General features: G+C 40.4%; 1 protein-coding gene and 1 long non-coding RNA gene across 10 annotated transcripts in view; one reads left to right on the top strand and one right to left on the bottom strand.

Moving 5' to 3' along the window:
* Positions 1–27796, top strand: part of PAG1 (phosphoprotein membrane anchor with glycosphingolipid microdomains 1) — a 143362-nt gene that overhangs the window by 83093 nt on the left and 32473 nt on the right. The window contains exon 1 of one of the 6 annotated variants that reach the window (XM_049700195.1): positions 5–1726. The exons of 4 other annotated variants lie outside the window; for them this stretch is intronic. The gene's annotated coding sequence lies outside the window, so the exon portion shown is untranslated. Of the gene's footprint in view, positions 1–4; positions 1727–23949; positions 24038–27796 lie in introns of those variants that run through there. One more of the 6 variants, XM_033439843.2, reaches the window with a different exon arrangement.
* LOC117203792 (uncharacterized) lies at positions 1631–26556 on the bottom strand. Of its 4 annotated transcripts, none has more exons than XR_007472446.1 (7): positions 26428–26556; positions 17686–17867; positions 16338–16395; positions 4461–4575; positions 3317–3373; positions 1844–1950; positions 1631–1759 (listed from the first exon to the last, which is right to left on the bottom strand). It is a non-coding gene; the product is annotated as an uncharacterized LOC117203792 (long non-coding RNA). The 4 variants fall into 4 exon arrangements; XR_007472449.1 differs by lacking the exon at positions 17686–17867 and adding an exon at positions 22444–22524 and having other exon boundaries at positions 26428–26442; XR_007472447.1 differs by lacking the exon at positions 3317–3373.

Below are 27796 nucleotides of genomic sequence, written 5' to 3'. Positions count from 1 at the left end.
TGCATCTCTTTTTACAAGAACCATATGATATAAATTCTGACATTTCTAAAATTACAGTTATGATGACATCAGTATACGGTCAGCTATTAGATGATAGCAAACCAGTCTCCGCTTTTTATGTAACTTATATAAGGATTAGTCTTACACACCTAATGAAGAGCTTTTATTCTACAACTTAGGACATTATTCATGTACATTACCTGCTTTGCTTTTTCTTTTCAAGAAATGTACATTTCCTTAAGACATATTTGACAATCTTTATAAATATATATTTATTAACCTTTTAAAATATATAAAATATATTTATATGATGCTATTTTCAAGTAAATACCAATGACATCAAGAAAAATTAATCAAGATTTACCAAACTATTTCCCTCTATTGTCTTTTGAGCACATTTATTTTGTCTGTTTTAAAGCTAGTTTTATTTTATTATTTTTAACAGCTGAGGTAAGGACTATGAAGGGAGGTGAGGCAGAGGCAGGACCAGCCCCTACTGCTCCTGCCAGGGGCTCCTGGGAGGCGCTGCCTGTGAAGCAGGACAGGAGAGCCCTGAGAGACGCAGTTTGCAGGGCAATTGCTGGCCCACCTGTGATTCTGGCAGCCCTGCCTCTTGTTCTGCCTGCATATTCCCGTTCTGCTGGAATCTCTGGTAACTGTGCACGAGGCCTGATCGTTAGTGTGTGCAAGTAACAGCCAGGCTCTCCATCACAGGCTACCCCAGCCCGCCAGAGAGTCAGCATGTGCACCTCTGGAAGCAGCACTGCCAAGCCTGGCCTCATTTGTATCCTTGTAATTAGTCAGGCCTGGCTGTCTCAAAACGAGGAGTGCGACGGTCTTGTTTTCACCAATGTCGTGTGTCATCTTTGTCTATTACGAAAGGAGACATATACCAATAGAGGGAAATTGGAGTAAACACAATGATACTATCCTATTTAACCAACACATATTGCATGTACGGTGAGGCAAGCACTGGTCTCGGCACTTTGCAAATATTAAATCATTTAATCCGCCAGACTGCTCTACTACTACTATTATAATTATTCCCATTTTACTGAAAAGGAAGCTGAAGCTCAGAGAGGGTGAGTAACTTGTCCAAAGTCCCACAGGCGGTGAGGGCAGAGGACACAGCAGCAGTGCCACCTGTGCCGGAGTCTTGGCCTTAGGGTTCCGTGTGCCGGCCCCCAAGGTGGCTACTGTGCCACAGCAGATCTTGCTGAACTGTCACATCCCTTTGGGGTCTATAAACACACCTGCCAGTCTGCAGAGGTACACACGATGTGTGACATTGCTGGGTTTGGAACTGTACACCCTCTGTCTCTTGGTGTTTATGTCAGTGGAAGAAGGATTTGTAACCACTGTCCTTCCAGAATTCAAAGTGGGTACGGATTAATGCTGCATGGGAAACCCAGGCTTCCAGGCCCCGGCCCCCGGGGCTGTCAGGTGAGCTGTACTGCACAGCATCACTCAGCAGCACTGGGACAAAGGCCAAGGGTGGTTGCCATCCCTCTTCTTCTGCACTTTTTCACTAGGTCCTGTACCTTGACGGATGGTGGCTCTGAGGGCAGCAGTGTTGCTGGACTTGACAACATTGAGAGAAGCCACTATTCAGGCTGGTGTGTCAATGACTTGGACGTTTGACCATTCCTCTCTGTCACCTGCCATGGGGAGTTAAATAGCAGCCTTGCCTTGCCTTAATCCTGTCCTTCCCAAAGCGTGTTCTGAGGTGTGTTAAGGGGTGCAGCTCTCCACGGTGCACCTAGAAAAGAAAAGAAAGAAAAGTTTTTATTTATGATCAGATATATTTGACAGACGTGGTTTAAACAAAAATTGATCTACTTACTGCAGGTTTCTCAGAATTTTCTTCTGTCCCTCCAAAGCAAGATGTAGAAGGCAGAATTTCCTAAATTTCTTATTCTCTCAGGTAGGGAGAAACGTCTAGCGACATCCCTTGGGTGGAGGAGAGACAAGAAAACCCAGTGTCACAGGAGGTAATCAGGTATTAAGGAAAGACCAATATGCTACATTTGGGATTCCTAAATTCTAGCCCACCTTTAAATATGGAGGATAGAATGGGGTTATCTCTAAGTTCTTTTCATCTTTATCAGCTGGGAACTTTGTTTATATTCTCCAAAAGGGCTTTCAAGAGTTAGACACAATATACAGCACATCAAGACAGAGTAAGTTTTAAAAAGGTAGGGGTAAAATGAGGCACAAGGAATAGAAGGTAGGAAAGGTGGGGGAAGGAGGGAGATTAGTGTGCACAATGAATTCTGTAGAAGCCTTCGTGGTTGATCTGAAAGAACGGAACACTGTTCTGTGTTTTCTAATGAACGTTTTTAAAGAACTATGATCACAGATTCATGATTAACAGGGTCCTAAGCGAGGAACAAACAGATTTTCGCCGGAGAAACAACTATTCCCAGTTTTAAGATAAAAATTTTCCCATGGTTTTTTAAATCTGTGGCCTTTTGGTCTTTTAGGTAGAAATTTTGTCTCTGTCACAGGCTGGTACCAAAGAGATTTGGAACCTCCATAGACGTGCTTCAGAGGTAGCTGTCGGTACCTTGCCTCATTTATTTATTTATTTATTTATTTATTTATTTTTCGGTACGCGGGCCTCTCACTGTTGTGGCCTCTCCCTTTGCGGAGCACAGGCTCCGGACGCGCAGGCTCAGTGGCCATGGCTCACGGGCCTAGCTGCTCCGTGGCATGCGGGATCTTCCTAGACCGGGGGACGAACCTGTGTCCCCTGCATCGGCAGGTGGACTCTCAACCACTGCGCCACCAGGGAAGCCCTCGCCTCATTTATTAAACATTACACTTTGCAGAGACCAGCTCTCCTTTGGTGTACATGGGTATGTCTGGGTTCTGACTCCCTGGACTCTGGAGTCTTTTCCAGAACCCAGAGAGCTGTGTGATGGAAGCCCAAGGTTTGAGGGATCGCACTTCTGGGATGGACACATTTGTGTGATCTTTGTATGTGGTCATCACATTCACTCTGTATTTCCAGGATCCTCATCTGTCTTCCTCATCCGTCTCTAACTTTTTACCATTTGTCATAGCCTGGATCAGGGTTTCCCAGTAGCCACTTGACAAAATCACTGGGAGTCAAAGGTGTCCCAGGGGTTTCACATTGTCCAGGGTGGTAAAGGTTCAAATCCAAGTTCTATTTTTAAAGTATTCGTAAATATCACAGACAGAAACCAAACTTATGGTTGCCAAAGGTGAAAGCAGAGGGGGGGAATAAGTTAGGAGACTGGGATTAACATATACACACTAGTATATATAAAATAGATAACCAACAAGGATCTACTGTATGGCACAGGGAACTATAATCAATATCTTGTAATAACCTATAATGAGAAAGAATCTGAAAAAAGAAAATATGCGTATATATTTAGTACATGTATAACTAAATCACTTTGATGTACACCTGAAACTGACACAACACTGTAAATCAACTATATTTCAATAAAAGTTAAAATTTAAAAAAGAAAAAAGAAAGTATTAGTAAAAGTGATTACATAAATATTTTTAAAGAACATAATACTGTTTGAGGACCTCTTAAGAGTATACAAAGCCATCAGTGACAGTCAGATGAGCAAACATGCTGATGATTCATGTGAACACTGCAGGCTCTCATGGAGGTTTTAGTTTTAATTAGTCATAGATTGTTACCTTATACATATCATGGATAGCTGATTTGTGAGACAATAAGCTTAAGAAGCATTGATATGATGTTATAAGCTGCAGTCATCTGGTCAAAATTCTTATATACTTTTCATAGTGTTGGTCATGTTTTATTTCCTAAACTGGGTAGTGGTTACATGGGTGTTTATTGAATTATACTTTCTATAAATCTTAAATATCTTAATATATTTGGTAGGTTTTATATTAGCCTATTAGGATATCTGTCTGGTATAAAATTCAATGTTATAAAAAGAAAAGTAGTGACAATTATATACAATTTGGCTTTTTATTTATCAGAAATAAACGTCATTCATACCCTTAATATATGTGTCCTCACACTCCTCCTGATAAGCTACCCAAACAGTCAAATCAAATCAAATATATATTAATTGCAGAGAAATGCTTACAAACTGCAACCTAAAACTTTTTGCCTTATTGTTCTATAAGTAAACACAAAATTATCATAGCTTGATTATTTTTGTTCAAAATGTATGATACCCAGACATATATTAATGGAAACAATTATTTTCTATTTTGATATCAGAATATATTCAATATAGTTTAAAACTTATATATTTGGTTCCCAAATCAATCATACACCAGTGTGCCTTTTCAAATATTTGTCTGCAAGTCATGTATTTTATGAGGTAATGAAGGTAAAGTTAATTAAATAGCACATCACTTATTAAATAGGAAAAAGTCAAAATAGGATTATTAAAATTTATATTTAAATGACGATGATATTATAATCTTTAATAATAACTTACCTAAAATCAAGTAATTTGGGACTTCCCTGGCGGTCCACTGGTTAAGTCTTCACCTTCCAATGCAGGGGGTGCGGGTTCAATCCCTGGTGGGAGAGCTAAGATCCCACATGCCTCGCTGCCAAAAAACCAAAACATAAAACAGAAGCAATATTGTAACAAATTCAAGAAAGACTTTACAAAACATGGTCCACCACAAAAAAAATCTTTTAATTTTACTTAAGTCACTTCTTTCTTATATACCATAAAATGTTTAAATAACTAAAATATCTCCCATAGAGGTTTGCAAAAGTGTCACTATGCAAGTCAAAACAGGTGAAAAAGCCTTTAATGAAGCCAGGAAAAGCCATTCTCCAGTAAACGACTGGTAATATGAGATCTAGTGATTTGCAGAAGGAAGATGAAAATCCAGTGGTATCGTCAGTTGATTAGAAGAAAATGTGAATCCACTCTTGGCCGCCTGCCTTGCTCCATCCACATCAAATGAGCATCTCCTGTAGTTTCCTGTCGCATCTCTCAGTGAAAAGCAGCAATTATGGGCTTCCCTGGTGACGCAGTGGTTGAGAGTCCGCCTGCCGATGCAGGGGACACGGGTTCGTGCCCTGGTCCAGGAGGACCTCACATACCGCGGAGCAGCTGGGCCCGTGAGCCGTGGCTGCTGAGCATTCACGTCCGGAGCCTGTGCTCCGCAACGGGAGAGGCCACAACGGGGAGAGGCCCGCGTACCGCAAAAAAAAAAAAAAAAAAAAAAAAAAAAAGCAATTACCTCTTCAAATGAGTACTAACCTCAAATGTGCTATACAAATCCCTATACTATTTATGTTCTCTTTACTTATTGCAAGATATATATAGATACATGTACTATTTTGAAATATTAACCATAAATCAATGGCATTTTCCCTATTTATTATTCTTTTTATAACAAAAGATGCTTTCTTCCCAAGAGTCCTGTTTTTCTTAATCAGGTACAATTTCTTAGAGTTTAATTTCCTTGTGTTCTTGGACATTGAGGCATTATCTGTACCATCTTGTTTGGTGAGCTTATTAGTTTTCATGTTATGACTTCACTATTAACTTATTTTTATTACAGTAAATACATTTTGCATCTATTATATCCAAATGAAGTTAACGAATTTCAAAATGATTTAAATCATCATTATTCTCCAACAATATTCATGTTGCTTGGCTGTTCTAATTGTTTATTTAAAAATCCACTTCTCATGAGAGTAACTACTCTTTAATAAAACTTCAATAAAATTCTGAAGAAGAATTTCAGTGGATATGATCTAAGGAAAAATAAATATACATAAATGAAGTATCTTTGCCATTTAATCGATGTACGCTACAACATTTCTCTGAATTGTAACTAGCTTTCATTTTCAAACTTTGGAAGAATGAGTCATTTGTAGGAGGAAGTTGATGCTAAAGAACTATGTTTGGCAACTTGAAGAACATTTTTAGCACTCGGATTTCCCTATTTATAGTACAGCATCAGGCAGAGTAAAATGTTTGGCATTTCTATAAGGGATGCAAAGTCTTTAACATTCTCTGTTGTGATCTAACAATTCATTTCAGAGTAAGATGAATGAGTCTTGTTTGGAAAATGTTTTCTACAAATATTGGCAAGGAAACTGTGACTGCATTTCTGTGGATTTTAAAAATGCAGACTCCCCTAAATTAAATGATGATAAATTGCACAATATTACTTCTTTCTTCTGCATTGCTATAGTTCTATGTGAAGTGCCTTTTATTACTCTGAACCGTCATGCTCCTCTGCCCCATTCCTTGCTTTTTAGATTCTGTTAATCCATGTTGAAGTCACAGACCATGATTCTAGGTCCCTCCAAATGTCAAATTCTTTTTAACCTAAGCTTCCTCTCATCTACAGTGTTTTTCTCATAATTAAAACTCCAGATTTCTTCATTAACATATACCCTTTTCTTTTACATTAGAGCACCTGAGAACAGTAATTTGTAGGATTTTGCCCTTAACTGGCTACATAGAAGAAGAGAGATAGTCATACTCCCCCACCCACACCCACGCACACACCCACACACAGTTGAACTAATGAAAAAACAGAGCAAACTAAATGTAATGTGGGATCCTGGATGGGGTCCTAAAACAGACAAAAAAAGGACATTAGATAAAAAAATAAGAACTCTGAATTAAATATGGACTTTAGTTAATAATAATGTACCAACATTGGTTCATTAATTATAACAAATGTACCATGTTAATGTAAAAAGTTAATAATAGACTAGAAAAAAATACAGTAACTGTATTCATACCTAATGTAGTAAAGGGCTAGAGTTGACTCCAGCCTGTTTTGTCATAAGAGGAAATGGAATAGGAAGTGATAACTAGTTCTCCCATTGCCAAGGTCTTCTGACACAGCCACCTGCAGCAGAGATGGGCAGAATCCGAGGCCAATCCCAGCCAGCCACAGTGACTGTGGGGCTTGAGCGCACTGTGCTGCTATCTTCCTTGTACTCATCTCTGGAGACATGAGAGGGTGCAAGCTCAAACGTCCTGGGCTCAATTCCCAGTCATTGGGTATTGGGGGCTTTGCTTGACGTGTTAACCTCTCTGGACCTCATTTTCCATTTCTATGAAATCAGAGGGGGTCACACCAGATTTTTCTCTCCCCAAAACTGTGGCTTAGAAAAATTCTGACTCTCTGAATATGTGCTAGAGGTCTCTTTGTGAATGGAATTCATTGACGATGAAATTTTGGTACTAAAGCAATTTGCATGCATTACATAGTTTATAGCATAGGATTACTATTTATCATTTTCTAGCATTTTTGTACTCTACATCCCCCCCCAAAATAGTCCTTAAAAATAATACTGTTTCCATGTGAGACCCACTTATACATTCAGAAGATAAGACCACAGTTTTTTGAAATGCCCACATTGAATCTGAACTCAAAATCATGTTAAATATTAAATTATACCTTAATTTGTGATACATTTTTATTTTCATATAAGGTACATTTTCAAACAAAAATTTTAGGTTAATGTGCTTCAGTGCAATTTACTTTGAATTTATTATCTAATATAATTTATAGTGTTATGTGGTGCTTTAATTTAGGGCAATAAAATGTTGAATACCTAATTATACTTAAGGCCTTGAAGACATTTAAGACCCTGCCAAGTGTTCATATTATGCTTGTTGAGTTAATCATCAGGAAGATACTCATCTGATAATTATTTCTTAATTCCTTTTGAGCCAGTCATTGTCCATTATAAGAAATTATTATTTTCTAGCTATAGGTTTTCAGTGCCGTGTTTTGATTAGAGGCATATAAAAAAGAAAGCTTACTTAGGTCTGCCTTAAAAGTTAAGTCCAATAATAATCACTTGACCGGTGGAAGCACTCTGGGGAGGGTTTGAATAGTGGTTCTCAACTTTGACTAATTCAGTAAAGTCAATCCAGGGGCTTTTAAAAGTCCCTATGTGCAGAATGTACCCCAAACTAATTAAACTATTCTCTAGAGGTATTTTTTTTAAATTTCCCAGGTATTTCCACTATGCAGCCAAAGCTAAGAACCACTAGCCTTAAGGGAGTGGGAAATGCCTCCCGTGATGGTCTTTCTATAGCAGAATTCTCCCACTCTTTGAAATTGGGTGACTTGCGTAGCGATGGATCATTTAAAGAGTGTATACTTTCAAAGAGAAAGAAGCTTGCCAATATTAAGGGGAAAAAAATCATGTCCCTTGCCCTAGATCTCCACCTCACAAATACCAGGAGAGTTTGTCCTGATTTTGAAAGGTTTTAGGAAAAAATCCCCTGCATGCCTCAGTGCTACAGTGTTTGCTTTAGCTTTTGTTTTATTTGGCATTTCAGGTCATATACAGGATCTGTGAGAGCTAACATTTATTGAGCACCTCTGCTAAGTATCAAGCCCTGTAAATATGGCTCTGTCTCACAGCCAAGAAAGACAGAAATTATTCCCTTCAAAATAAAAATAAAGAGTCAGAGTTCTGTTTTGTTCGAAAAATCTTATCTCAGTGCAATTGCATATTTAATCATTTATTCATTCATTGATTGAACATTTATCAAATATATGTGCTCTTCCAAAAATAAGTTTAAAAATGCTGGAAGAGTACAAAGGGATCTGTATCTGTTATCTTTTGCTTCATAACAAATTTAGTGACTTAATATGACCACTTAATATGACCAAAAGCTAAATAATTAGCTTTTGATTCTGCAATTGGCAATTTAGGCTGGACTCAGCTGAGCAAGTCCTCTGGTCTCAAGTAGCCACCCACATACAGCAGTGTTCACTGTGGTTTGGCTTTGCTGATCTTGGCTGGGTCCTCACATATCTGGGGGCTTCAGCTGGGACAACCTAGCTGATGGAACACTCGTCCAAATGGTTTCTCACACTTCAGCAGGGCTAGCGTAGTCTTGTTCACATGGTAGAGTTATGGTTACCTATAGAATGAGTGAAAGTATGCAAGGTCCCTTAGGCCTAATCTCAGAACTGGCACCCCATCATCTCTGCCACATTTCTTGGCCAAAGCAAGTCACAAGTCCAGTCTAGATTCAAGGGGTAGGGAAATAGCTTTCATCTCTTAATGGATGGTACTGAAATGTCACATTACAAAGGATGAGGATAAAGGAAGGAGTAACTGTGATTACTTTTGCAGTCAACCACAGATGGGAAATTCTAATTCTGTCTTGGGAAACTAGAAAGGTTTCTGAGAGGTAGTTACATTTGAGCAGGTTTCAAAGGTGAAAAATAAATTTAAAATGTATTTCAGGTGAAAGCAATAGTATGAACAAAACTATCGCATTGCAAGTTCCTTAGAGAAAAACAAAATGGAGATTGTAAGTTTCCTAAATGTAGGAAATATGTCTAGCCCAGCCCAGAGCAGGTCGGAGGCACTTACCATTTGCATTGAAAAGAGTCAGCACAGTGGAGCAACTAAGAGTGTGGGCCCATAAGACAGAGGTCATACCTGATAGCTTTACCTCTTACTAGTTTAGTGACCTTGGACAAGTTACTAACCTTTCTGTACCTCTCTTTAGTACAGTGATGAGAATATGCCTTTTGTTTCAGTTAGCTTTGGCTGCATAACAAAGCACCCCACAGCTTAACAGCTTAAAACAACAGCCATTTACTTAGCTCCTGATTCTGTGGGTTTGTAGTTTGGGCTGGCTCAATTCTTCTGGTTTCAGTTGGGCTCATGTATATGTCTACAGTCAGCTTGCAGTCAATTAAGTATCTCTGCTTCTGGCAGTTGGCTGACTATTGGGGGACAATGAGGACACCTGGATCACATGTCTCTTATCCAGCAGGCTAGTCTGGACTTATTCACAGGACCAGCAGGGTCCCAAAAGTGAGAGCAGAAACATGCAAAGCTATGGTCTTGGTTCAGGTCTGACACTGTTGCTTGCACTGCATTCCATGGGACAGAGTGAGTCCAAAACCAGCCAAGAATTAAGGGTATAGAAATAGACAACATTTCTTGCTGGAAGGACCTGCAAAGTCACAGTGCAAGGAGTGAGGATACAGGGAGGGGAAGCCTTGTGACCATTGATACAATCTCCTTCACCTACCTGTAGCTCACAACAATCCTATGAAGAATAAGTGAAATGTAACTTGATCTTTCTAGGTGAGGCTCCAAGTTAAAAAGTATCTGGCAAAGAGTGGATGTTCAATAAGTGAAACCTATTAACTTTTTCTTACATATATTAAAAGTCAGATTTTCAGCCAAATTCTTTAATTGCCTACTTTTAAAGAGTATCAGATGAACCTCCAAATGGTGTTCAAGAAGTTTAAATGTTATGCATTTTTTCTCTGCTACAGAAAGATAATATAAGTAGAGGAAAGCGATTACCTATGATGGCATGTGTATCTAGGCACAGAATTTAGGTGTCGTCACCTGATGAAGCTGAGAAAGCCTGGCGGCGGCAGCCAGACATCCTCACAGCCATGCATGAGAAAGACATACTTAATCTATGTGAAGGGTCAACTCAAGAAAAGAACCAGAGACAGTAAAGTGTAGTATTTCAACTCCAAAAACACTAGAGGCATTTTTAATAGGTCAGAACCCATTTTGAAACCTATGCAAAGAAAGAAAAACCTTAATAAATCTTTATTGATTTCTTTCACTGTTGCCTTGTAACTATTTTCACAAAACCAGCCAAGCCCCTTATAATTCCAGATGGATCCATAATTTGCTCTTGGATCCCACGCATTGGATCCAATGGAGATTTATTTATCTGGCAGCTAGAATATCTCTAATCATTGATGTGAACTGGGTCAAAAAACAATCTATCTTGGGGACTTCCCTGGTGGTCCAGTGGGTAAGACTCCGCACTCCCGATGCAGGGGGCCCGGGTTCGATCCCTGGTCAGAGAACTAGATCTCACATGCATGCCGCAACTAAGACCCAGTGCAGCCAAAATAAAAAAAAAAAAAAAAAAAATCTATCTTCTTTGAAATAAATAGGGCATTATTCAGGAATGCGCAGTATAGAAATATGGCAAATGTTCATTGAGGATGGTGTCTGCTTTTTATAACTGTGGGACTTGAAGATCTTTAAAGATATGTCATGCGGGTTTCCCTGGTGGCGCAGTGGTTGAGAGTCCGCCTGCCAATGCAGGGGACACGGGTTCATGCCCCGGTCATCCCACATGCCGCAGAACAGCTGGGGCCCGTATGGGCCTGTGCGTCCGGAGCCTGTGCTCTGCAACGGGAGAGGCCACAACAGTGAGAGGCCCGCGTACCAAAAAAAAAAGATATGTCATGTGATCACTGGGCCCTATGTTCTAACTCCAGCCTGTATCACCCAGCGCCCCAACTCCAGGAGCCCCAAGGCCCTCAAAAGGCCGTCCACCTGCTTACACTTAGCTTTCAAGCACTGAGTTTCAATTATACTGCAGTTCCTTTTATGATTTTAGAAAGTCCTGATGGTGGACTGATTGAGACCTGTGGCTCCCACCCTCATTTCTCTCACTTTCTCTCTGAGTAATGGGGAGTCAGGGGCGGCAGTGGGCATGGGTACCTACTGAAACTCTCTAAGCCTCAGTTCCTATTCCATTAATCCTGATCATACAAAGACACTTACGCTTACAAGGCAGTTCTGTCACATTTGTAGTCCCAAATACTGAATCCCAGATATTTAGGTTAAATAGATTATCAGAAAGAAAAAGCAATATAAGTTCAAATGTTCAAAGCAGCCCAATCCAGACAGGTTTGCTGATGGCCTTGCTTGTGCTTTTAAATCCCAGCGGTCCCGTGTGTACTCACCACCCTGTCTCCCACTAAAACACAAGAGTACGGTCACTCTTTCCATAAAGAGTAAACAGTTCATTTTGAACACACAGTGTTTGTTTTTAAAGTCCTGTTTTGTGGGCCACATAATAAAGTACCTAACCTGGTACCTAGCGTATGGCCATAAGTATTCGTGGACTTGATGTGTCTGTCTCTGCGTGCCTGAGAATGATTTCTGCTTTATGAAATTCACATTGGCAAGGAAAGTGATTTTTGTTGATGCTGCTAGACCATCTGGGGCTTGCTATTCTAAATTTGATGGCTTTATTTATACATAATATCTTTAAGGGGAATCCGTATTTTTGACATCTGTTTGCCAAACTAGTAGTTGTATAAAGGTTTCTGAATCCAAGATGAGACAAATTTACCCTTGCAAACCTTGCAAATATCTTAAATTACTGCAATTATTTTTTTATGAATAAAAATTAAATGCAAATATGTTGAACTCGATCTCAAAGATCCCTGGACAGTCTAAGGTTTTTAATATTGTTACTGTAAAGGATTTACAGTATATTAAACATTTTAGATTAAGCACATGTCTTGAGAGCTGTTGGAAACCCTATTCCAATGAACACCATCCAGAAATTTAGTAAGCATAATCTATTTCATCCTTCCGATTTTAGAAGATGATTAGTAAAACCTAAATATTAGTTCTATTTCATACATCTATATACATCTAAATTTTAAGACTATAGAACTTGTTCCTTTCGTCTTTTAAAAGAATGGCAACCAATACCCAACTTGGAGGGTGTGGAATAATAATTTGCCCTTGTCCCCACCCTGCTCTGTCATTCCCCAACCATCAAGTTGAGGGTCAGTCACCATTTCTCATTATTTTTGTGCTGTGGTTTTCTTAAGGTAAAGAAAAAACAAAAGATAGAATGAGCAGATCATATCTTCAAAGAAAAATGAGAAACATCACATTTCTTTGAGAAGGAGAAAAAATTTCCCCATGGTTAACCTGGCCTGCCTCAGTGTTTGCATTACCTCCCAGGCCCTGTGCACATGGGCCCTCTTTTAAATCTGATGTCATACTTCACAACTAACTATGGAAACAAAAACAAACAAAAACCAATACAAACCAGAGTCACCAGATTCAGCAAGATTACTCAAGCATGACTGGAGGAGAGATTGCCATGTACTAGCAGATGACAGACTGCAATGTCTACTAACTATGAGTTCAGGGGTGATTTCATAATAGGGTTTCCATACGGTCTAGAAGGTATGGCAGACATTAGTCAAACCTATGGCACAAATACGTGGACATAGGAAAAAGAGGTGTTCTGAAAGAGAAACACGTATAGCAATGAGCAATAGCCTTGTGCATGAGAAGGCCTCCCTGGCATCTGATGGGGGGTAGAACTTAACTAAGGGAGGGGCTGGGGCAGTTGAAGGGGTTCCAGGTAAGGAGCAAGTGAGTGGGATGGAGACAGTGAGAGAGTAGAATGAGAAGAGGGAGGGAAGGAGGCCAAAGCCTGGATTTGCAGGAAGTGGCAGCCTACTCTATATGATTTTATTTTCTTTATCCTTTGATCAGTGGGAAACCATTAAAGGATTTTAAGCAGAGGGCTTGGTATGATCAGATTTTCTTTTTGGAAAGATTCCCTCTGGCTGGGGTTTGAAGAAGAAATTGGAAGGCGGCAGGGTGAAGGCAGTAGACAAGACAAAAGATGCTGGTAACTTGACTAGGGGGTTGACCTTGGTGATGCAGAGACAAGGACTCATTGAAGAGATGGATTTGAAAGTCATCTCAGAGATGAGACCAAGAGGGCTTGGTGTGTTGGATTGGATATGCGGAGAAACGGAGGGGGTGGTAAAGGGGAGGACCCTGGGATGCGAGCTTGCGCAGAGGGCTGAAGGTAGCACCGTTCACGGAGATAGGGCGTCCTGGAGGACGACCGGTGTGCAGGGAAGATGGAGAGTCCAGTCCAGCATGCACACATGCTGAGACCGAGGGCCTGGAGACAGCCGGGTGCTGGGGCAGCGGGGAGGTCCCATGGCAACTGGATATGGAATCTAGGGCTCAGAATAGAGGCTTTGTCTGGAAATACAAATAAGGAATCAAGGCAGCACGAAGGGAATTGGACTCATGGGTGTGGATAAGATGCCAGGAAGAAAATATGAGGCAAAATAAGGAAAAAGGCCTAAGACTGAACCTCAAAGAACAAGGATCATGTATTTCACAACCAGGGAGAGGAGGGAAGCTCTGGGAGTGTCTTCTCAAATGTGTAGTTACCACCAGACTTTGTCATTCTCATTTCCTGCCGTTCGATACACTGGCATTTTAATGGACACATTGATGACAGTCATTATGGGTAGTTACACAAGCTGCACGTACAAAATTTGTAATGATTTTTTTTAACACAGTCACATACAGAAACCTATGCACAAACCTCACAATCTTGTGAATGTGAGTTAACTGACAGGGGTCGACAAAACCCTTGATTATTATTTGATTAGTTAAGTGATAGAAGTAAAAGAAAAATAAATGAAAGCCTGATGGTGACATCTGGAGACTCAATCAGCTCAGGTCCACATTTTTGGCAAGAAGGCTTCATAGTTCGTGCTTCATCTTACATCACACAACCCAGTGTCCGGTGGTGCCTCTTTACACTGCGTTGATTCATCTTTGTGTTCATGTGTGATCATCCTGACTCACCCACTACAGTTTTCCATCAGCCCCAACCCTACAGTTGAACAGCCTTGTATCAGTGCTGGGAAATAATCATTAGTTCTGAGTTGGCTTTGCATCTGTTTATGACCTACTGTATGGTATTACGTAGGCTCCTGTAAATTTCTGTGAAAGTCTATTTGAAATTGAATTATAGTTTAAAGAATTTCAAATTGATCATTATTTAAAATAGTATTTTTGGAAAATATTCATATTATTTCATAATGCCACTCTTTTATGAATACAAATTTGTATATATTAGATTTGGTTAAAGCAAGATCCACCATCTCTTAGAACTTTATCCTGTCATTGGACCGCCTGCATTTGAAGCAGCTGATTCAGATGTTGATAACGATTACCGTTTATTGTTTGAATTTAACATAACTCTAATTAGCTAACAGAGAGAAATAAACAGACACTAGAAGTACATTTGAATACTTTAGGTACACTGACTTTTTAAAAGATGCAGATTCTTCTTTATATTTTTGAATAAAGTAAGTTGTTAAAATAGCAAGGAAAGCAGCAGAAGGAACTAATATTTATTTATTGGGTGACATTTCTGAGCAAGGGCACCAAACTGTGCATGTTTCACAAGATACAAGTGTAGCTGATCTTGTTAATGATATCAAATATACTTTTCTGTACTGAATGGAAAACTGAAATGCTGAAGATGCTGAACAGAGCTGACATGCAAACACAGGCGCGTGTTTGGAAGGCTGGCAGAGTGCAGTATTAATATGGCTTAAAGTGCCAGCCTAGACCAAACAGAAGCGCCTCGAAATAGAGGTAGGGTCCAACTGACGATTGCACGTGTCAGGAGGATTTGTCCTGAAGACATTACAGCTGATTTCCTAGCCAGTCCTTTTAGTATCACGTGGTAATAATGGAAGGGTAAGATTACTACCGACAAAATATCCCAGGCTGTAAGAAACCCACTAACATCAAGTGGATGCTTTTTGCAGTGTAACTCCCAGCCCAAGCCAGACATGTATGGAAATGAACAATAGCAAGAGACCCAAAAACGTTTCCATGGTAGACTGAGAACCCTACGCTAAATAAACATGGTGTTACCCCCAATAAGGTGATCTCAAGAAACCTCCACAGACCATTAGAAGTGCAGTTTCAGACATTAATGTCTAGCTGCTTTCTGCCCGGAATTGAAAGGAACAGCAAAGACTTCAAAAAAGAGAAGCTCTCTCTGGCAGAAACTGAGAGCCAGCGAAGGCACAGGGTACAAATCACCTTCTGTGCGAAAGTGGCTGGCACTGTGGGTCCAATTAAAATCCCAACGCATGCATATTGTGTGGGGGACTATAAGTTAAAATTGCAACTGTACATTCATTTATTATCTGTTCAGTAGTTTCAACCTTAAGGAGTACAGGACTATTTTTGGAACTACTCTTGATAAAACTGCAAAGGCATGTGTTCATTCACTCCATCGATACTTAGTGCACACCACCGTTGTAGGTGCTGGAGTTACAGCTGCCCGGACAAAGGGCCTGTGCTCATGGAGGTTATATTCTAGAGAGCCTCCTCCAACTATGAACACAAAGGCCAATCCATAAGATGCTTTCAGATGGGATAACAGGAAAGGAAGAGGGGGCAATGGGATAAGGCTGAGTTGGGGGTGCACGAGAGGGCTACAGAAAGGTTGGTCAGAGGAGGCTTCTCTGAGAACATGCTGTTTGAACAGGATGAAAAAAAGGAAGGGGAACCAGCTGTGTGATGACCTGAAAAATGATCGTTCCTGTAGGTAAACAGCTAGTACAAAAGGGTGAGGACAAACTCAATATGTCCAAGAGCTACAAAGAAATAGCCTGTGGGTTTGGAAGGTCATGGCCAAGGACACTAAGGAAGCAGCTGAGGCTGAAGGGGTTGAGCCTGCCTCACCCATGGTAGTCCTTCAGTTAATTGTCAAACTGACCTGAACAGTGTATCGCGTCCATTGAAGCAATGAAGTTCAAGAGAAAAGTTCCAGTAGCCTAAAACATAAAGAAAGGTATTGTCATAATGATGTATTGATTTCTAGTACATTCTTTACCTCTAAGAATTATGGATCATTTTGTAATGGAGACATAATGAGTGTTTACATCAGCTTTGACATGCAACCTAAAAACAGTATGTGAGAACTAGTGACATTAGACGAGGAGATTTTTTGTATTTCTAGTTGAAATGTTTACTTTGAAAATACTTTAATCATACTAAGTGAAGTAAGTCAGACATAGAAAGACAAATATATGATATAACTTACATGTGGAATCTTAAACAAATGATACAAATGGATTTATTTACAAAACAGAAACAGACTCACAGACTTTGAAAACAAACTTATGGTTACCAAAGTAGAAACCTGGAGGGGAGGGATAAATTAGGAGTTTGGGATTAACAAATACACACTACTATATATAAAATAGGTAACCAACAAGGATCTACTGTATAGTACAGGGAACTCTACTCAATATTCTGTAATAACCTATATGGGAAAAGAATCTGAAAAAGAATGGATATATATGTATATGTATAACTGAACCACTTTGCTGTACACCCAAAACTAATACAACATTGTAAATCAACTATACTCTAATATAAAATAAAAAAAGAAAGAAAAGAAAATACTTTAAAATAATGCTATTTTAACTTATCTAGTGAATTATATTTAGCCATACAACTTTTAGATTAGTATTTGGAGGGGTGCAGAGATAAATATGTAGACCTAATCTAGCAGACAGTCAAAGAACATGGCTCAATGTCCATAGCTTCTTCTGAGTGTGTGTCTTTATGTTGCAAGGTTAGATACTACCTTCTGGACTAGACTATACATGCTCTGTTTGGGTCTGCACTCTGAGGTTATACCTGTGCTGCAAAAAGCTTGGTTTGCATGGTGCCCAGTGTGGACTTGTATTGGAAGAGGAACAGTGAGCTGTATCTGTTTTATATTGTCATATCCTGACTATGCTATGTTCCAATAATGTAAGAAATAAAATGAAGTAGCATTTGTCAGTTAAAAGCTTAGAAATATGAATGAATAGTCTAGCTAAATGATTCTCAGCCCAAACTATACATTCAAATGCTCTGGGGACACATTTACAACTGTAAATGTCCAGACCTAATCCCTGCCAATTTCTGGGGTTAGGCCTATGCATTGGTATATTGTAAAAAGTTTACCAAGTCATTCTATCCTGTATAGCCAGGATTGAAAATTCTAATATAATTCAGAGGAATTTAGTAATTCTCTGTAGCCTTTAGGATAAAGTTGGTTTGATTTTAATCACCTTAGTCTTTGCATCTCATATATCATCTGAATACTTCTTTCATTATTTCCTTAGAGTAGAGATCAGAACTTATGATCCCAAAGATTAGTTTAGTGGGAAGGTCTTCCTTTCCTTCCTTCTTTCTTCCTTCTTTCATCCTTTGCTTTTTAAAAGTGTATCTGGACATTGAGAGCTTTTAAAATCTATAAAGGAAGAGTATATGGCAGTTAAATTTAAAGCTTCATATATACAATATTTAGAAATTAAGATCTGTTTTTAAGAAATACTGAGATTGTTATAATAAAGACACTTACATAAGACTCTTCAAAATGTGTGAAATCAAAAACTTGTAATTGGGGTTGGTGTAGAGAGAGGGAAGAAACAGCTAGACTAAGGTAATTGCTATAATTGAAGGATAATTACAGCGTTCAGCTTCCAGCCAGAGAAAAGGAAGTATGATTTTTGTATGTATAGTTTAGTCACTATAAAAAAAAAATCAAACTAACTTATCAGGATAAATAAAACCACCTTCCAAGCACTAAAATCTCTGAGTTTATCACAAAAAGCTTTATGTACTACACAATAGAACAAGGTCCTTAATAGTTCTACCAAAAAATACAGAAAAATAAATCATGACAGTTCCTTATGTTAATATTTTATAATAGCTACTTTTTATGACATTAATTAGTCAGTGGGTTCAGCTGCTATCCAGTCTGCCCCCCCAGCTCATGACAATAGAATAGTGTCGGCTACAATATGGAGGCTATTTGTACTCCAGTTAACATTGGCAAGAGGGTATCCTTCAGTTCATCGAAAAGCCATATCCAATAATAAATTAGGGGAAATGGCATCAGATTACAACTCGGTTAATGACGTGAAAGATTGGAATTTGATTTTTCAGTCTCTCCCTACCCTGTCTGATCGTACAATGGTAGTACTATGACACAGTCTGGGAGAACGTTATCAATACTCGTCTGGGGACTATGCTGAAATCCTACCCCTTGGTGACTTAGATGGATCCTGGCTACAGAATCAGAGACTTGTGGTAGATTAGTGAATGTTGCAGGACATCTAAGATTGTTCTTAATCATGTTCTTAGTAAGATGAAACACAGTGGCTGCTGGTGGACCAGTTGTCCCTAAAATTTGCTTGTTCCTGATATATTATAATATGACAGTGCGTTAGGAAGTAAAATAAAGTAGGATTTCAAAGCGTTTGGAGAAAGGCTTAAAAAAAAGTAATGTAAAAAAGACTGACTCTTTCTCTTAAATTTAAAATATAATAATGTATTGTTTTATAATTAGTGTTGAGAAATCATATAACCATTAGAAATAATTGCTTACAAAAAAAACTGGAATGAAGCCACTTGGCTTAGATGATCTAATCCAATAAATTAAAAGAATAATACTGATTTATGTAGCAATATATAATAGCAATAACTAAATTCAGCAATAACTGAACAGCAATAACTAGGTGTCAGTGACTACTCTGATTTTGCTAAATGAGTTTTTTTGTCCTGGAAACACACCTTCCTGTTCCATTTTGTAAGTATATTTTTCTTGACGTTTTCCTGTAATAGAGGCATGAGAAATAATTCAACAGTGACCTTCTCAGGATCAAATTCCACTGTGCTACTTTCATAGTGTGCATCTACAGAGCTGCTGTGATGGCTATGCAGTGCCTACCCCACGCCTCTAGGGGTATCACTCATATGCTCTAGTTTATGCTCTTAGCACAGCCAGAGCCTCTCAAAGCCTCAGTGGCAGAGAGGAGTGAACTCAAATTTTTGATTCCATGTGCAAAATTTCTTTGAGTTCTCATATGCCTTTTTTTAAGTTCTTACTAGATTTACATTATACTCCATAAATACCTGTGTTTCTTTTATTAACAAGTGAAAGTTAAAATTGAGTAACTTGGGGCTTCCCTGGTGGCGCAGTGGTTGAGAGTCTGCCTGCCAGTGCAGGGGACACGGGTTCGAGCCCTGGTCCGGGAAGATCCCACATGCCGCGGAGTGGCTGGGCCCGTGAGCCACAACTCCTGAGCCTGCGCGTCTGGAGCCTGTGCTCCGCAACAAGAGAGGCCGCGATAGTGAGAGGCCCGCGCACCACGATGAAGAGTGGCCCCCGCTTGCCGCAACTAGAGAAAGCCCTCGCACAGAAACAAAGACCCAACACAGCCAAAAATAAATTAATTAATTAATTAATTAAATTTTTAAAAAACTGAGTAACTTGGATAGTCAGGTAGAGGTGGCTGGCACATTTTCCTGAATTTACCACAGCATGCCTCTAAGGTGTGCCTTCCCCAATACGCCACTTCACCATAGGCCATTCTCCTGTCTCAATTTCATGCCTTTGAAATGTTCCTTCCCCAAAAGGGGTGAAAACATAGGATAGAGAAGTGCTGAGTCAGGGGGTGTCAAAGCCATATCCTGATATTAGCTCTCATTTTCTTGCTCTCTACTTTCCAAAAAAAAAAAGGAAATTGGGGCAGAGTGGCTACCTTGACAACCTGACCTGATGTACAAAATACTTTGAACTCACAGGGGGGAAAGACTCTCTTTTAAATATCAGTGTTATAAATCCATATTCTAGGTCTCTCCAAAACGTTCTTAATACTGTGGCATAGAATGTAAATTCCAAATGTGACCCTTCCACTTGGAAACCACTGTGACATTCAAAATAACAAACTCTTCAAATTATAAAGACCACAAACACAGCCTTCACCCATGTCTTCGTTTCATTCATGATTTACAAACAGAAAAAAATGGGAAATCTTGAGGGAGAAGATGTGATTTTTCATTAGCTATGAAGATTTTCGAAACTGCATTAGTCTCAGTTCATTAGGTCTTATAATCGCATTAGCTACGTGGCATTGTAAGGGAAGAAATGCCCTGCAGAGACCTCCCAGTGGATTTCCTAGGAGTTTCACTACCCCTGCCCCCTGGGACTCAACATAGGATTAGATTTTTCCTTTCATAGGATGAACCAATGGAAATGATACAGCTTGTAGGAACCACGTTTACACAGACGTTTCCTCTCACACTTTCCTAATTCCTGCTACAGTGATTCCCCTGGCCAAATGATGTCAGTTCTGAGTAATTCTGATCCCCCAAAGACTTTAAGATGAGTAACTTCCACCTCACTGGGATTCCTGTAGGACTTGTAACAAATTCAGAGCCTGGCGTTTTCAGCGAGCTACTTAATGTTAGGATCACTTAGGACACGTGTTAAAAATACAGATTCTTGGTCTCCACTGCAGCTGTATTATATCAGAATATCTGAGGGTCAGGCCTTGGCATCAGCAGTGTAACAAGTGCCCAGCGGGTTGTGAGCAGGACTGAGGGGGTTTGGGGGGGGGGCATCTCTGCAATGGCTGATGCTCTCACGTGGCCTGGGAAGGAAGCCAGATGAAACCAATGGGGCTGAGAGATGGAGGGGCCTGGAGGCCGTGCCCTTTGATACCAGTCGAGGCTAGTTATTTGGTAGGGCCACAGTCAAAACACTCATCCACTGAAGTTGAGAAAATATTCTGCTCACAAATGAGATACTCTTCTATCCTGCCATGTCTCTACTCAAGACCCTACAGTTTATTCCATATTGCCTTTATTTTTTTATTATTTTTTAACATCTTTATTGGAGTATAATTGCTTTACAATGTTGTGTTAGTTTCTTCTGTATAGCAAAGTGAATCAGATATATGTATACATATATCCCCTTAACCCCTCCCTCTTGTGTCTCCCTCCCACCCTCCCTATACCACCCCTCTAGGTGGTCACAAAGTACGGAGCTGATCTCCCTGTGCTATGCGGCTGCTTCCCACTAGCTATCTATTTTACATTTGGTAGTGTATATATGTCCATGCCACTCTCTCACTGCGTCCCAGCTTACCCTTCCCCCTCCCCATGTCCTCAAGTCCATTCTCTACGTCTGTGTCTTTATTCCTGTCCTGCCCCTACGTTCATCAGAACCATTTTTTTTTTTTTAGATTCCATATACATGTGTTAGCATACAGTATTTGTTTTTCTCTTTCTGACTTACTTCACTCTGTATGACAGACTCTAGGTCCATCCGCCTCAGTACAAATAACTCAATTTTGTTTCTTTTTATGGCTAAGTAATATTCCGCCTTTATTTTTTGAAACAACTTTTTAAAATTTAAATATAGTTGATTTACAGTATTGTGTTAGTTTCAAGTGTACAGCAAAGGGATTCAGTTATATATATATTTTTTCAGATTATTTTCCGCTTCTCTCTGCTATACAGTAAATCTTTGCTGCTTATCTATTTTACGTATAGTGGTGTGTATCTATTAATCCCAAACAGCTAATTTATCCCTCCCTCCAACTCCTGCTTTCCCCTTTGGTAACCGTAAGATTGTTTTCTATGTCTGTGAGTCTGTTTCTGTTCTGTATATAGATTCATTTGCATTATTTTTTAGATTCTGCATATAAGAGGTATTATATAATATTTGTCTTTGTCTGACTTACTTCACTTGGTATGATATTCTCTGGGTCCATCCATGTTGCTGCAGATGGCAATATTTCATTCTTTTTTATGACTAAGTAATATTTCATTGTGTGTGTGTATATATAATATATATACATGTATATACACCACATCTTCTTACCACATCTTCTTAAATACTCCGCATTGCCTTCTGTATCTAGTTCGAAGTGTTTTTGGCTGTCCATGATATTAATGACCATTGTAATGAACACAGACCTCTTACAAAGAATGTGACAGGTTCTGATGGTTGAGTTTCATGTTTAGTCATGTCACACCTTGTAAGAACAGAATCTCCACAGGGGTTGCCATTCTGTTATACCCATCTCCCCATCTCTGTCGACAGAGTGTTGTCTTCCCTAAAGTGGGCAAAGGAGAAGAAGAAAATAAATGTGCTGAAGTACGTAGACATGTACATACACATGTCATTCTTAAACTCCCAAAGTACCCCATGGAGTAAAGCCAGCTGTAAACAAAATGGTAAAGCAGAAAAAAATTACCAGAAAATTCCTCCGAGTCTGTTCCCCTTGCCTCCCTCCACGTACACTGTGTCTGCACTCTGGCCTCAGCCCTCTCACCTTCTCCTTCCCTCCCTTGTCCTCGCTAGGTGAATTGCTCTGTTCTGTCATTTATGCCTTAATGGGATTTTAAATGCTTGTGCCACTTCTTGCATGAATGTTTTTTTAAGCTTTGCTTTCACTGTAAAGTGAAAGCAGTTTTCTTCCATTAGGGGGTGGGGGGACGGGGAGGGGTACTCTACAGGTACCCTCCCAGGTCCTTGAAATCTGATCCATCCTCAGCAGTTGGCTGACCCTGACTGTGATGGGTGGGTGCGTGGGTCCCTGGTGGTGGTCCTGTCCACCCCGTACTCATGCAAAGGCTGCCTTTGGAATCCACCAGACACAATGAGGACAGTTCTCAGCTTGAAACAACATCAGTCCAAGGGCACTGCAGCTGCGTCAATGCCACGGCGCCTCTGCTGTCAAGCTGAACGGAATCACGCTACAATTACTGTGGCTAGATGTTGTTTCTCATGCAATATGGTGGAAATGAAAGGACTTCCGGCTTTTTTTTCCCCTGACTTCCCGTGCTTGGAATTCAACAATAAATTGTTTTTCATCTGTGATCAAAATATATCTCTGTATTAGGAACTTAATTCTAAAGATTTTTCACTTCTTGCCAGTTGAATTTTGCAACTGAATCGCAACAGACTAGTGTCATCTCATATTTAAGGTGTGATTAGAAGATGAAACAGTCCTTGGCACAGAGTAGGTATTTAGCAATTATTTGTTCAGTGGATTACTGAGTGTCAGAGAGTAAAATACAGTTTGTGCCTTAGTGTCAAAGAGTCAGAAACATTGGAGGTATTAGTCAAGAAACGAATGAAGCCACCCCCAAAGAGCTGAGCATCTTTCATAATAAAGACAGAGAAAGTCTCCAGAATGTTCTGTCACATTTGGAATCTCCTCAGGCTTGTCAAGTATTGAGATTGGAAATTAGATGGATCCCTTTCAGACTTGCTGTCTTTGTAAGATTTTCCTAGGTTAGGGCATATGCCTTTAAACAGCCTCAGAAGCTTCCAGCAGCCGCATCTTCTCTCTAAGTCACCTCTGCACACCCATCTGCGTACTTTGGTTTGATCTTCACACTTTGTTGAAAGGCTTTTATAAATATGAATCGTAAATGTGTAAATATATCAACTACACGCGAATGAGAAAATTAAGAGACTCATCGTCTGCTCTGCAGCCATTGTGCCTGGTGTCGCTGCCAGATGTGCTGTTGATGTTCTGGGGGTGTCAGGATTGACCTCCGGCGCTGGACACTGACCGTAAAGACCGCCCATGGTGTCCCCTCCTGACATCTGTGTGACTGGTGTGGCCTTATCAGGTTTTCCCATGAATTATTGAGACTGTGTTTCCTGGGGAGTTGAAACTATTGATCACACTGAGAATTTCCAGTTCTTGCTGGGTCAATACTTCCCTTTGTGTGGAAAGTTCTGGATGTGGGTCGTAAAACTTAGGACTCACTGGCTACTTTTATAATAGAATCTCAGAGCTGGAAAGAAACTTTATAAATGACCTCACTTTTCAGAAGGATAAACTGAGGCACAGGAGGTGCGGGCTCATTCCAGGCCACAGAGCAATGTAGTGGAAAGGGATGGAGCAGAAGCTGGGTCTGTGCCTCCACACATCAGTGACTTGTCTCATTAGACTCTGTAAAGGGCAGCCTTTTATTTGTGTGCCTCTATGGGAATCCAGAAGGCTCCCAGGACACAGGAGCTCTGACCTCATCTCATCTAACTTTAAGGAAGATGAAGGCCAAGTTTCAGCCCCAGGGATCTGGCTCAGTGACCCTTCAACCCTAGTTGAAGGAAGATGAACATCTACGCTAGTATTATTCATACATGGCCCTCAGACCAGCAGGCTAGACCTCCCCTGAGGGCCGAATAGAGATGCAGGATTCACAAGAACATAGAGAACAGACTGGTGGTTACCAAGGGGAAGGGGGTTGAGGGAGGGATGGAGTGGGAGGTTGGGATTAGCAGATGCAAACTATTATATATAGGCTGGATAAACAACAAGGTTCTACTGTATAGCACAGAGAACTATATTCAATATCCTATGGTAAACCAGAATGGAAAAGAATATGAAAAAAATGCAAATATATGTATAACTGAATCACTTTGCTGTACAGCAGAAATGTACACAACATTGTAAATGAACTATACTTTAGTTAAAAAAAAAATTAAAACAGAAAAAAAAGAAAGAAACGCAGGATTCAGAATCTGCTGCTTAACAAGATCCCCAGGTGATCTGGAGAGGAAGGAAGGTGCTATTCTAGAACAGCCTTCTCCAGTTTCGGCATGCACCACAATCACCTGGAGGGCTTGTTATTGTTAAAACAGAGATTGCCAGACCTCACCCCAGACTTTCTGAGAAGGCCCTGAATTCTGCATTTTTAACAAGTTCCCAGATGATGGTGAGGCTTCTGCTCCAGAACCACCTTTGGAGGAGCTCTGCCCTACAAGGTCCATGGCCCTGTCGCTTCCTCTATAAGGAGCCTGGGAGTCACACTCCCTGAGTCATCTGCTCCCCCCACCCTCCTGGCAGAAAGCCTTGAGGGTGAGCCCGGAGTACCTACATTTTCAAACACAAATTCTGACTCATTGTAATCAAGCTGTCACTCTGTCTCCCTAAGTAGTTTCTGGGAACACCGGCAAGTAACTCGCAGGGATGGTTTTTGAAGATTTTGCTTTCTAGAGGTCAATGAAAAGCATTTTGTCGGCCAGTTTTATAATGTAAAGAATTCTTAATGTTTTTTAAATGTAGGAAAGATGAGAATTAAAGATTGCCTTGATGTGTTGAATATAGGAATTACCACTGGGTAATGTCACGCTACCTTCTTGCTAGTGCCTGGGTAGAATGTTAACTCTTACCTCAGAGTCCTTACATCCGGGTACATCAGAAGGTGTGGCTGATCTAACTCACAATGAAACCAGTACTACGAACTGGGATTCCTCTGGGATGTGGCTTAAATTGCTATCTAACTCTGAAATTCCACTTCTTCCGTCCTGAAGGTTTCCTTTTCCCAGAATAAGCATCCTTTGATGTACAATCTCCGTGAGGTAGCATTGTTAGGTGAGGGCTTGGTAAAAGCTAATTGGGATGTGACAGATACTGGAGCACTTGTAATTAGTGTCCAACCACAGTTCAAGTGTTAAAATGAATCTGATCTTTTAAATATCATGGTCCGTGAGTGGAGGATTTGAGAGACGTTTATGTCACATGGTAAATTTCTGAACCTCTCATCAAAGACACTGAAGGGTTTTGGGGGTTTTTTTGTTTTGTTTTTCTTTGGTTAAGTCTTTTACTACTACTTTTTTAACAAGTGTCTGAATCACCCGTGCGTCAGAAGCCAAATAAAAACAGGCAAAGAAGTGCTTAACAGAGTCCTGACCTCACATAGAGAACAGACTTGTGGTTGCCAAGGGGGAGGGGGCTGGGGGAGGGGTGGGTTGGGAGTTTGGGGTTAGCAGATACAAACTATTATATATAGAATGGAAAAACAAGGTCCTACTATAGAGCACAGGGAACTATGTTCAGTATCCGGTGATAAACCACAATGGAAAAGAATAGGAAAAAGAATGTATATATATGTATAACTGAATCACTTTGCTGTACAGTAGAAATTAACACAACACTGTAAATCAACTATACTTCAAGAAAATAAATTTTTAAAATGAAAATAAATAAAAGTCCCACCTCAGTAAACTGGCCCGTGTGTAAACAGCACATCCCCACCGGACTCCAGCGAAGAAGATGGTGCCAGGGCTGCAAAGTGCACTAGTTCCCTTGGAAGGGAGACCCATGATGACATGGCTGGGAGTGAACAGTGGGCGAATCGGAGGAGAGGGAGCGTTCTTCTCTCTGGTGCCGGAAACAAGTCACGACCGCGTGAAGTTGAGCCTGCCAGAAAGATGGCGTGGCTCCCATGTCCTCACCTGCCTGCTCTTGTCCCAGGTGGGCGGACACCTGGGGGTTATGAACATGGTGGGGATGGCCGTGTTTTTTTTTTTTTTATTTCAAGCCTACGAGTCGAAATTGATATACACTGGGCCCCTTCAGGACCCTGAGGGGAACGTGGGGAGAGCCGGTCGATCACGTGTAGGATGGAGGCAGCACCATGGAGATTTCCCCACCAGCTAGTCAAGCAGGCAAGCCAGCTTCTGGAACCCCTCACATCCCCAAGAAATTTCAGCCTTGTTTGAGAAGACTGAGAAAAAGAATTTCTTCTGATTCTTAACCGTCTCTGAAGGCCAAGTCAGTATCCACCTCCTCTTGGATCTTTGGAATTATTTACTCATTATTAATTCATTCAACTTATGTATTAAGTGCCTACTGTGTGCCACACACTAGGACTACAGCTGCGAACAAGATACATCTCTCCACAGCCTCCCTCTTGGTGCTTGGACCGGTGGAAGAGACACAGAAAGGGCTTCATCACTCTACTCTTGAGTGATGCTATGAAGGGAAAAGCTTGTAGAAAAAAAAAAAAAAAAAAAGTCAGGGGGCCTAAACTAAACTGGGGAGGGGGAAACAGCATCAGAAAAGCTGCTCCAAGGAAGTGACATTTAAGCTGAAACCTGAGGGATGGTTAGGCTTCCATCGGATGAAAATGTGCGAAGACGGCCAAGAATAGTTAAGGCTCCCCTTTCCTTTGAGAAATGTAAGACCCAGGACTGTGAGGGAGGGAAGAGAGAGGTGTGTACCAGATTCCTAGGAGAGGAGGGAGGCGTGACGTGTCATCGCTGAGAAGGGGCCAGAGGGACGCCAAGCTTGGGGATACATTGAGATCGCCAGTGTGGAGACCTGGTAAGGGTGGTGAGGATTCACGTACAGAGAAGCAAGTAATTCCAGTGCTGGGACCTTTTTCAAGAGACCTCAGGCTGCTTTGGTGACAGTACAAAAGAGGCAGGTGGCTGTGTTTGTTCCAGAGCTAAGGTTTTGCCTTAAGACATACTTGGCTTAATTTTTAATTGTTTGCCTGATGTGCTCTTCTCTTTTATTCTCCTTCTCTCCCTTACCTAATACATTATTCATTAAACTTGCATTTTGAGACTCAGCTTGTGAA

The sequence above is a fragment of the Orcinus orca genome, chromosome 17 (assembly GCF_937001465.1).
Source record: "Orcinus orca chromosome 17, mOrcOrc1.1, whole genome shotgun sequence".
NCBI classification, from domain to species: Eukaryota; Metazoa; Chordata; class Mammalia; order Artiodactyla; family Delphinidae; genus Orcinus; species Orcinus orca.
Note: the sequence above shows the minus strand (reverse complement) of the source record. Positions and strands in the feature narration are given on the sequence as shown.